The sequence below is a fragment of the Apium graveolens genome, chromosome 10, assembly GCF_009905375.1.
Source record: "Apium graveolens cultivar Ventura chromosome 10, ASM990537v1, whole genome shotgun sequence".
Taxonomy (NCBI): Eukaryota; Viridiplantae; Streptophyta; class Magnoliopsida; order Apiales; family Apiaceae; genus Apium; species Apium graveolens.
The window spans coordinates 56,971,820-56,983,696 of record NC_133656.1 but is presented as its reverse complement, the minus strand read 5'-3'; the positions used below and the strand labels follow the sequence as shown (position 1 = coordinate 56,983,696).

The window sequence follows — 11,877 nt, the reverse complement described above, 5'->3', positions numbered from 1 at the left end:
ACTCAACAGGAGACAGAGGAGATGGTTAGAGTTAATGAAAGACTATGTCGGTGAGATTTTATATCACCCAGGGAAGGCCAATGTGGTGGCCGATGCCCTTAGTAGTAAAGAGAGACTCAAGATGTTGACAACGCCGGAGGAACTAGTGAGAGAACTCGAGGAGATGGAGATAGAGGTGAAGTCACTGGTAAAGGGACTGATGGACTAATTGAGATCAAATTAGAACTGGAATTGTTAGAAAAGATGGGACATTATCAGGAAGAGAAGACGAATGAAGAGCGAGAATCTTTGACTGAGAAGAAGTCAAATATGAGAAAGATGAGAAGGGAATTATGAGGTATGCGAACCGGATTTGGATTCCGAATGTTCGAGAATTAAAAGATGAAATTTTACGCGAAGGACATAATTCTAGATATTCAATTCATCCTGGAGGTACCAAGATGTACCGAGATCCAAAGGAATATTATTGATGACCCAACATGAAAAGAGACGTGGCCAATTGGGTCAGTAAGTGTTTGACCTGTTAAAGAGTGAAGGTGGAACATCAGCGACCGAGGGGACTCCTACAACCCTTAGGAATTCCGATGTGAAAGTGGGAACAAATAGCCATGGATTCTGTGGTAGGATTTCCCCGAGCTAAGGCTAACCGTGATGCAATATGAGTAATTATATATCGACTGACCAAGTCAGCATACTTTCTTCCAATCAAGAAAACCTACATGGTGGATAGATTAGCAGAGCTATACATCAAGGAAATTGTGATAAGACATGGAGTCTCTGTAGCTATCGTATCTGACAGAGATCCCCGATTCAACTCCAGATTTTTTTGAGGAGCTTTCAGGAATGCTTATGAACCAAACTGAATGTGAGTATTGCATACCATCCCCAAACCGATGGACAAAGTGAGTGAATCATTCAGACAATGGAGTACATGTTGAGAAATTTTGTAATTGATTTTTAAGGTTATTGAGATGAACACCTATCTTTGATAGAGTTTGCCTACAATCATAGTTATCATGCGAGTATAGAAATGCCCCCACATGAGGCGCTGTATGGTCGGAGGTGCCATTCACCCTTGTACTGGGATGAAGTTGGTGAAAGAAAGTTACTAGGTCCCGACTTGGTGTAAAGAACGAGGGACATAGTTGAGTTGATCAGAGGATGCTTAGCGGTAGCCCAAGACCGACAACGTAAATATGCCGACTTAGCACGAAAAGACAGAGAGTATGAAGTGGGTGACCAGGTATTTTTGAAAGTGTCACCATGGGAAGGACTGATGAGATTTGGAAAGAAAGGGAAGTTGAGTTCCCGATATATGGGTCCTTTGAGATTTTGTGACAAATAGAACCGTGGCATACGAATTGGCTTTACCTCCAAACCTTCAACAAGTTCATAGTGTTTTCATGTGCCAATGTTGAGAAAGTATAATGCGGATACCAAGAATATAGTGAAACATGAGTAAGTACTATATATGTCCTACATTGAGCAACCAGTTGAAATCATTGGTTGAAAAGAGCAAGTACTCAGGGACAAGAGTGTCAAGCTATTCAGAGTCTTATTGAGACATCCCAAGGTTGAGGAGTCGACTTGGGAATTAGAGAGCCACCTGCGAGAAAGGTACCCCCATCTATTTGTGAGTTGATTCCGGGACGGAATCCTTTTAAGGGGGGGAGACTGTAAGAACCCTGATTTTTGTAATATTTTAAAACTTCTGTGAATAGTAACTTGAGCTAATTAAGTAATACGTATGGGGATCATCATTAAATGAATAGTGGAATTTTGAGAATCCGAGATCATATTCTTGTTTATCGAGGAAAATAAGTGAATGTAAAAGCCGACGGAATTCGAAGATTCACAATTATACTACGTGTTTTCGTATCCGTAAAGAATGGCGTAGAACCGGGAATACTACGTGAAATAAATAATATATCAAGGTATTTCTATGATCAAGAGAAGGAATGGAATTGGTTATAGGATTATAAGCGATAAAAGAAATCGCTACGAAACAAGTCGTTATACGTGGAAACTATCGGAATGGAACGACGATTGCGTTTACGATAAATAAACGAATGAGAAATTAAATCCCATGCAAGTTGGCCATGCATAACCAAGTCCTAACTAGTAGTTAGGAGTGTAACTAGATGATTAGAAGCTAACTAGAATAGTTAGTGTAATAGTGTTGAATAGTGATGGGAGACAAACAAGTACACAAGCCATACTTCTCCCTTTTCTCACTTCACCACACAATCAAACCAACCCATACCTTTGCCAAATTATTGTCAAATATGCTGCATACATCCCATATATTCATTATACACTCCCACACTTTAGCCACAAAAGAAAACAACCCCTTTTCCCTCACTTAAAGCTCTCCCATTTTTCATTCCAGCAGTTCGGATTTTCTGAGCAAGGGAGAAAGAAAAATTCATAACTCAAAATATACTCATTCAAATATCATGAAATTTTTACCATCGCTTTTCTATATCATGGGTAAGCTTCGTACCAAATTTCAGCCTCAAATTATTTTTTTTCAATTTTATAAAAATGTTTGAATGAGGTGCTGAAAGGTAACTCCGAAATTTTAACTTGTTTCTTTGTTTTGTTTCTTAAGGATCTAGCCCTTCTAAGTGTTTTCTAAGCAAACCAAGCCTCAATCATCCTAGCACTAACCTTCCTAGTATCCAAGAAGGTATAACTTTCAACCTTTTAAGGTTTTATGGTTGAATTTAAGAGTTATGTTTGTTGTAGTGTTAAGATCCAAAGGATTGTGTTTGTTTGAGTTTGTATTGATTATGTTCTTGCTAAAGACTTGAGATGTTGAGTTGTAATCCATGTATGTGGTACTATATAGAGCATATAAGGTTCATGTGGGTGGATCTTGAGAAGTACTTGTGTTTATGATGGTTATAGGTAGTGATTGTGTTAAGATCAAGTAGTAGAAATTGAGTTTGGGCATTCTTGCACTTGATCTGTTTTCTTCAGGACATTCGGCCATGAAAATTGTTAAAATTTGAAAACCACTGGCCATGACTAGATAGATATTGTTTTATAGTTTCTATGCATGTGTAGATCATCATGAGGAGATTTACGGTTTAGGCGTTATGGTCGTTTTAGTGTAAAACATTTCTGCGATTAGCCAACTGCACTTAAGTCCACTTGCATGGTGATTTTGAAGGACTTAAAATAATTTCGAGATTCTGGAAAAATTATAAAAAATGGATATGAGAGTAGAGAAGAATGTCCAAAAATAATTTTGAGAAAATATTAATTTTTCGATTTTATAAAAATGTTTTGGTAAAGAGAGCGTAAGCGAGAAACGCATAAAAACCTAGTTTTGACGCGCGTTTTCTCACGTTCGAGCTTAAAACTCGAAATGGACTTTCTAAAACGAACGATCGATTTCAAAACTCGACCATGTTATAAAGTGAGAATATAAGTGTTGAGAATATGACGATCGGAGATTCGTTATACTTGAGTAGTTGCGAAAGTTGCTTAATAAAAGCGAGACGTTAATCGCGTACTAACTTAGACCATTGGTTCTTGTTTATAGATCCCAACCAAACACCAGAGACCATACCACTTCGATTACTCGAGGCAAGTTTTCGAAACCCTATCTCATACTATCCATGCTATATATATACTGTTGTGATATTGATGTCATGATTTACAGTTCAAGTATATATGCTTGTCTATGATATCAATGCATACGAATTATGCGATTGTTTACGAAAACAAATTTCGTTTTACACGAGTATGAGAAATTGAAACGTATTTCAAATATAATATAGGATAATGGGAGTCGGAAATATTTTAATAACGATTTAATTCCGGAGAGAGCCGAACGCGAAAGATTTCTATTTCGATAAACAAAGTACGTTCGCGTAATATATATATATCAAGCGAACGATTGAGATTTTGACTTAAACTTCGAGAAATATTGGTTTATTCATTTAAGGGACACCCTTACTTGATTGATTATTTTATAAAGCGATACTTAAGGGATTATTAAATATAAAGAAAGTATTTAAAAATATACTGAATAGTTTATAAATCATTTCACGTTATTTAATAAAGATTTAACTATTCAAAGAGCAATTATAGGATACCAAATCCTGTTTTGATTATTTGATTAAGGTGTCTCCATTCGTTGGACCTTATTCAGAAATATTTTGTATTTAAGGTTTTTTATTAATTCATTGAACCTTAATTAGAAATACTTTGTACTTAAGATTTTATCAATTCATTGAACCTTATACAGATATATTTTATTTATAAGATTTTATCAATTCATTGAATCCCTATTAGATTATTATGAGACCTTAGATATTTAATATCTTTGGACTTCTAAAAACTTATTTAAAAATAGACATAGTTCCCAAGGGTACTTTCTAAATTATTCAAAACTCTTGAAAGAGATTAATCATTTGAAACCTATCAAAACCTTAGGGAACTTAGTCTAGAAGCATAAGAGTTTTGCTTCCTCGTTCAATAAAGAACAAGTGAGTAATATATGTGTCACCCTACTACAGATAGGGATTTGAAAATGATTTTAAATTCAAAACTCCGACAACTCCAAAAGATCAATTCAGTTAAAAGTGATGAATAAAACATCTTATTTACAGGTCAACTTTTAACGACCTATTTCTTCGAAAAAGGATTTTGAGCAAAAGATATAACTGTTTTGGGACTGGAATGTGGCCTGCCCGGCACGGAGTGGTATCGGGCAGTGACCAGGCGCGGAGTGGCGCATTATACAAGCGCGGAGTGGCGCATTGTACGGTTATATGGTCTATGTGACCATTGACTTTCGGACTTGCACGGCAATGGGCAACCACCGTGTAGTGTCTTGATGAGCCCAAAGGCGGCTAGGTTTGTATTCCTTCTACTAGTAGAGAAAATTTCGTATTCGGCTGATCACCGATACGTGGTTTATTCCAGTATAGTCCCTTTCTTCCATTTTGGAAAAACTGTTGTGAAATATACAACAGAGAGCCGATAAGGCTGAGTTTTAAATAAGGATGTTGATGATTATATATCAAATCCATTTGAGAAATCTGCCGATAAGGCTGAGTTTTAAATTGGGATGTTGACGAATATATATCACACCCATATGAGAATCTTGGTTCGAGTAACATCTTGAGATTTTGAAATAAAATGAGTACGAGTATAAAATGATTTTGAGAAGGAGATGAATACAAGTATTCAGTGGATATACTATTGTAGTTGATTTTGAGAATTTTATAAATTTGATAAGCATATAAACTTTCAGAACGCTTTGGAGATACAAAGTATAATTATTGGTTTTATTTATCCTTACATACTTAATTATGGGGATATATACCTTGCTGAGCTTTAATGCTCACCCTTGCTTTTATATATCATATCACAACAGACTACCAGCATGGATCAGACCAGGACTGTTGTCCTTAGGCGGGTAAGGAACGCTCGTGAGTTCCGTAGGCTTTTTGTGCGCCAGCCCCGTCAGGTAGATAAGTGGAAATGATTTATTTAATAATGTTTCCAAGCATATAACCTGTGTGTGTGTGAGTCTGAATAAAAGGTCGAGTAATATTGTGAAAAGAGAATTATTTAATTAATAAGTGATCGTAACAACCCGAATTCACGACCTTGGATTTGGGGGTGTTACAATAAGGCTCAAGAATTGATGATTCAGTCTTGCTCTTGAATGAAGATTTTCTTTGTTTTGCCTTCTGACAAGAATAGCAAAGACCATCAGGAGCAAATACTGATTTTGGAAGTCCTCTCACAAGATCTTTCTTGACTAGTTCATTTATATTATTGAAATTTAAATGAGAGAGTTTCTTGTGCCAATCCCAGCTTTCTTTAATTGATGTTCTACTAAGACAGATTGTAGAACCATCAGTACTTGTTGAAAGCTTGGCTTCATAAATGTTACCATGCCTGTATCCTTTCAGCACAACTTTTCCTGTAGATTTGCTTACAACTTCATAATGTTCTTCAAAGAAATCCACATGATAACCTCTGTCACAGATTTGACTCACACTCAGCAGATTGTGTTTAAGTCCTGAGACCAGAGCTACTTTTTCAATGATGACATTCCCAAGATTGATATTGCCATATCCCAGAGTTTTTCCAATGTTTCCATCTCCATAAGAAACACCTGGGTGAGCTTTCTCCATAAAGTCTGATAGCAGGGCTTTATTTCCAGTCATATGTCCTGAACATCCACTGTCCAGAACTAGGATGTTCTTCCTGTTGCCCTGCAATCACAAAGACCACTAATGATTAGTTTTAAGGACCCAGAATTGCTTGGATCTTTTGACCTTATCAAGTTTGTTAACATTTGCAGTGGATTTAGCATCAGAGTTTATGTTAACAGTTTTCTTATCAGAATTTGCAATATCAAACTTTGCATCAGAACTTACACTAGAAGGAATAATGCTAACTTTCTTTACAGAAGGTTTTATTTGATAATAATCATAGTACAAACTATGATATTTCTTACAAGTATAAATGGAATGCCATAAACTACCAAAATGAAAACAAGGATTTTGTGGCTTATATCTAACAGACTGACTCTTAACTCCTTTGAGGGTAAGGAGTTTATGTTCTTATTCTTCCTGCAAAAAGAAGCCAGATGGTTAGAATTTCCACAGTTATGATATGTTTTCTAGGAGCATTAGGAACAGGCTTATAATTGTTACTTTTGTTCACACCTTGCTTTCCATTCCTATATTTCCTAGGTGGCTTTACCTTATTTACATTTTTAACCTCTTTCGGCTTATGCTTAAGCTACTTCTTAGTCATTAAGCCCATGTTAGCTTCAGTTGGCTTACCCTGTTTACGTTTGTCAGAAGTTAATTTCTCCTTAACTTCTGATTTCTCAATATCAGTCTTTGCAGTTACAAACTTAACAGGATTTACCTTTGGTTTTTATTTAACAACTATAGGCTCAGTTTCTACAGTTCCCTTACTGTTCTTATCATCTCCATAACCTAAGCCCTCTTTCCAGTTTCCACTACTAAGAATATCCTGAGTTGCTCTACCAGAGTTAGTCCAAGTCCTGATAATCTCTCTTTCATTTTTTAACTCAGTTTTTAGAGATTCATTCATTTTTAGCACTTCATCCCTAACATAAAAGGCATCATCTCTATCATTCTGAGTTTGATGGAACATGACTAACTCTTTTTCTAAATAATCATTCCTCTTTTTATAAGCAAGATTTTCAGAAGTTAATCTTTTACATGTTAAAGTTTGATCGTTATAACTAATGAACATGGTTTTAAGATATCTTCTCAACTCAGTAATATCATCAGTATGAAAGGCATAAGTAGTTTGAAGTACCTTTAAGTCAGCAGTATCAGAACTGCTATCAACATTTGCCATCAAGGCATAGTTTTCCTCATCCTCAGAATTCGAAGCATCTGACCAGCTTTTCTTCTTTGTGACAAGAGACTTGCCTTTGTCACTTTTCCCTTTTCTGCAATCAGGAGATATGTGGCCTATTTTACCACAGTTGTAGCATTTAACATTTGAGTAATCTCCTATGTCAGACTTTCCTCCTTTGCCTTCAGATTTTCTGAATCCTTTCTTATCAGAACTTGCACCTTTCCTGGAAAACTTCTTTCCTCTCCTGAATTTCCTGTATGCAATCTTTGTGATTCCTTTCACCATAAGAGCACACAGCTTCATCATCTCTTCATCAGGGTCCATCTCAGGTATACTTTCAATTTCTGAGTCATCATCAGTATCAGAACTTGATGACTCAGTATCAGACTATGTGATGAGAGCTTTTCCCTTGCCTTTCCTTGAGGCAGCTTCTTTGGGACTTTCCTCCTCAGCCGCAAAGGCAACTGTCCTTGACTTTCTTCCATTCCTTTTGCTTCTTTGTTCCATCTCAAGTTCCTGAGTCTTGAGCATCCCATAAATTTCATCAAGAGTTGTTTCATCAAGATTATAGTTGTCTCTTATTATTGTGGCCTTCAAATCTCATCTTTCAAGAAGAGCTAACATGAATTTAAGATTTGAATCTTCAATATCATACTCTTTGTCAACTGGTGACAAATCATTCAAGAGTTTAACAAATCTGTCATATAAATCAGTTAATGACTCATCAGGCTTTGAGTCAAAGTGCTCATACTCTTGAGTGAGTATAGTCTTCCTGTTCTTCTGGATTGAATCAGTTCCCTGACACCTTATTTCCAAAGCATCCCATATCTCTTTTGCAGTCTTGCATTGTATTACCCTGTTTGACATGACATTATCAATGACACTATGCAGCAAGTGTCTTACCTTTGCATCCTTCGCAATCGATGAGATATCTTCAGCAGTGTAATCACTTTTCTCCTTTGGTACAGACTTTGTTGGCTGACCTGCAACTTCCACAGAGAGTTTGGTTGGCATATGTGGTCCTTCATTAATCCTGTCGAGATATTCTGGATATAGCTTTCAGAAATATAGCCATCTTCACTTTCCATATGGAATACTCAGAAGGTTTCAACATAGGAACTCTTATAGTCTCATATCGACTATGGGTTATGGTTTTTGGAGGTTCTTCAGTTTTGGTGGGCTTGGTTGGAGTTTCTTCTTCAGACATGATTGTTTATGGATCTTAAACTGTTTGTATGTTAACAAATAGCTCTGATACCACTTGTTAGGTCACACACACTGTAGAAGGGGGTTGAATACAGTATTTACTACGATCAAATCGAATATAAGAACTCAAGTAACAGAAAACAGATTTTATTCAACACAATAAACTCTGTTACAATATGGAACTGTTCTCTCTCAGTGATGAACAAATTATCACGAGAGCTGCTAGGGTTATATTGAATAATAACTTCGATAATGATAACACATATGGTGTAACCCTATGTCTGTGTTTATATAATACACAGTTACAAGATAATGTTCTAATTGATATGGAATATAATTCTGCTTCCTAAAATATATCAACTAGTTATCTTTTCTTTCAAGTATTCTATTCTTCATAGAATTCCTTCTTCATGCATATTTCTTTCTGTCTTAGTCTTGATCTTCTTTCCTTTCAATCAGCCGCCTGCCTTATCTGAAAGTCATCTTAAGTCCTGATATTATCTTCTGATAAACATCTTCTGATAACTTAAGTTCTGATATCTTAAGTTATGTCTTCAGTATAAGTGATGATTTCCAGTTAAGTACCGATTTGTCCTGTTAGTTAAGATCTGAAAACTAAACACAAATCATATTACACATGACATTATCAAATATATCTAACATGTTAAAAATTTATAGTATTTTTAATTATGGCCAAATCCATGATCCTTGACTTTCAAATTTGTTGAGTTGTTTCATGACCATCAAAGTGGCATGCCTCTTCTTGGTCTTCACACAATTGAAGTATATCTTCATCCAAGAATTTTTTTGGTTCGGACCACCTTTATTGATTGATTCAGCAACCAGAAAGATATCTTACTAAAAAATTCAGTTGTGGTAGAAGAATTAGTTTTCATTAAAGTGGCATTGTCATAAATATTTAATGGGATACAAAGATCAGATCTGTTCTCATCACTTTATTTTCATATCAGTCCCTTGTATTCGCGTAGCAATAATAAACCTGCTCCAAAAAAATTAAAACACATAGTAAGCTCGATTCATTGCTAACACTCTATGAGCAATGATAACAAAAAAAGAAAGGTGAAATGAAACTCCAGTAGATCTTCATGTGATTACCGGTAAATTGTGGGTCTTGTATGTTTTCCCCAAGTTCCTAAAATTAAACCTTCTAACAATTGTGTTAGTACATGAAATAAACCTAGAAATCACTAGTTTAAAGGCATAATTGGTTTTTTTCTCCTTTACGATGGCTCTACCTCTTTTCCTCTTTTCTAAAGTCAAAACATACAAACATCAGTAATATATAAATCATATATCCTCTACAAATGTAAAACTCGATGATATCTCTACGTGAATTTGCATGCCCACATAAAAAAACTGAATATGAGCATGATAAAAAGCAACAGATAAATGCCAAAACATAACTGATGAATGAGGACGAGGATGAAGATGAATGAGTTAGAGACTCGAAACACTAAGTCGCCATTACAAGTCCTGGTATTGACCTATGAACGAGTTCCCCACTAAGTAAGTTTCATAACTCATTCATTTCTTCTTACTATCCACTTGATTCTTATTGGAAGCTCTAAAAGGCATATGAATAAGAATCATCAGCACTCATGACAACTGGAAATGTCAAAAATTAATAGAACATTTTAGCAGATACTATTTATTCTTAGATTATAATTCCTGATACTATTTAATCTTAGATTACTATTCGTGTTACGAAGATCACTTGTTATCTCACATTATCATTAGAAGAGGCCAAAATATAGAAAAGGGCCTTTCAAAAAATGTAAAAATGGAACAATTTCATGATTGATTACTACTTTCCCATTAATTAAAATTTCTACTAATTATATCAAGTCGCGTTTTCACATAAATCATCCCATTATTACGAAAGTACATGGATGCTGGAGCTTATTTTTTTGTTAGCCCATTGTATAAGAAAAAATAATTATTTGATTATTTCAAAATGTTTCTTGAAATATTGTATGTGATAACTCCTGGTGGCGGGGCTACTCCTTCGACGCCGTCCTGGATCTTTCGCCGCTGTAGAGGTGTAGCTGTGGTTGGGTTCCTACAAAACAACACCGGAAGGGGGGTTGGAGTCCCGCGGCGCCTCCGGCGTGAGAGTATGAACTAGCTTTTTGGGAAGATGAAGATGAATATGAATGTAAGGTTGCTGTGTGTGTATATGAGTGTGAGAGAGTGATTAACCCCAAAACCTCACCTTCTTGGGCTATTTATAGCTCAAGAGTAGGGTTTTGGGGTTGGTACCTTCGAATCGTAGCCGTTGGTTCTGGGAGCGGAGGGCACCTGGCGGGAGTGGATGCTTTACACGCGTCAGCGCGGGACTGGTCGAGGAATGTTTTGAGGATCCTCTGACACGTGCCCTGATTATTCCCATGATTGATGTGTGACAGTTGTCCCCGTCACGTGCTTGGGCCAACGTCTCACGTGTTGGGGTTTATCAAGGTTCCGCTTACGGGACTAAGCTGGCCAGGAGTGGTAGTGTGCGGGACTACCCATTCTAGGAGCTGCGTAGAGTTATGAGCCTAGGAGTAGGCATTCCCGGAGCTGCATGGAGTTAGGAGCTTAGGAGTAGGCCTCCCAGGAGCTGCCTGGAGTTAGGAGCTTAGGAGTAGTCCTCCCAGGAGCTGTATGGAGTTAGGAGCTTAGGAGTAGTCCTCCCAGGAGCTGTATGGAGTTAGGAGCTTAGGAGTAGTCCTCCCAGGAGCTGTATGGAGTTAGGAGCTTAGGAGTAGTCCTCCCAGGAGCTGTATGGAGCTGAAGGCCTAGGAGTAGTTCTCCCAGGAGCCATATGGACTATCAGTATGTAGTAGCCTATTATTTATCGATGGGCTGAAAGTATTTTAATATAATGGGAGAAATTAAACAAAAAACTAATGTGCACACCCATTTTTTAATGGAGGTCAAGTCTGGCAAGTTGAGAATAACCTACGAAGAATCGAAGTAATAGGGATTTATACAGTACTCCTTTTACTTATACATTGATATTAAATATTAAGGATTGTCCTACATCCAAAAATAATAAAATTGCAAATTCGATTAGAAAGAAAGAAGAATATTTTATATCATATCCAAGCCATAACTGTGATATACCACCAAAAACTAAACATACTTTTGCATACTATACTACACCCTGCATTTTCTATCAACCCCAAATGAATTTTTCTCGGCTTATTTTAGTTAATATATTAGTGACATATAAAATGATATGTACATTACTAAATCAACAAGTTTATAATTCTGGAAAAAATGGAAGGTGAAGTTTTT

General features: G+C 36.4%; 1 long non-coding RNA gene across 1 annotated transcript; it reads left to right on the top strand.

Moving 5' to 3' along the window:
* The first annotated feature begins 1,906 nt into the window (after positions 1 to 1,906).
* Positions 1,907 to 5,618, top strand: LOC141693947 (uncharacterized). Its single transcript, XR_012563320.1, has 4 exons — positions 1,907 to 2,490; positions 2,612 to 2,689; positions 3,551 to 3,594; positions 5,393 to 5,618. It is a non-coding gene; the product is annotated as an uncharacterized LOC141693947 (long non-coding RNA).
* Positions 5,619 to 11,877: the final 6,259 nt, after the last annotated feature.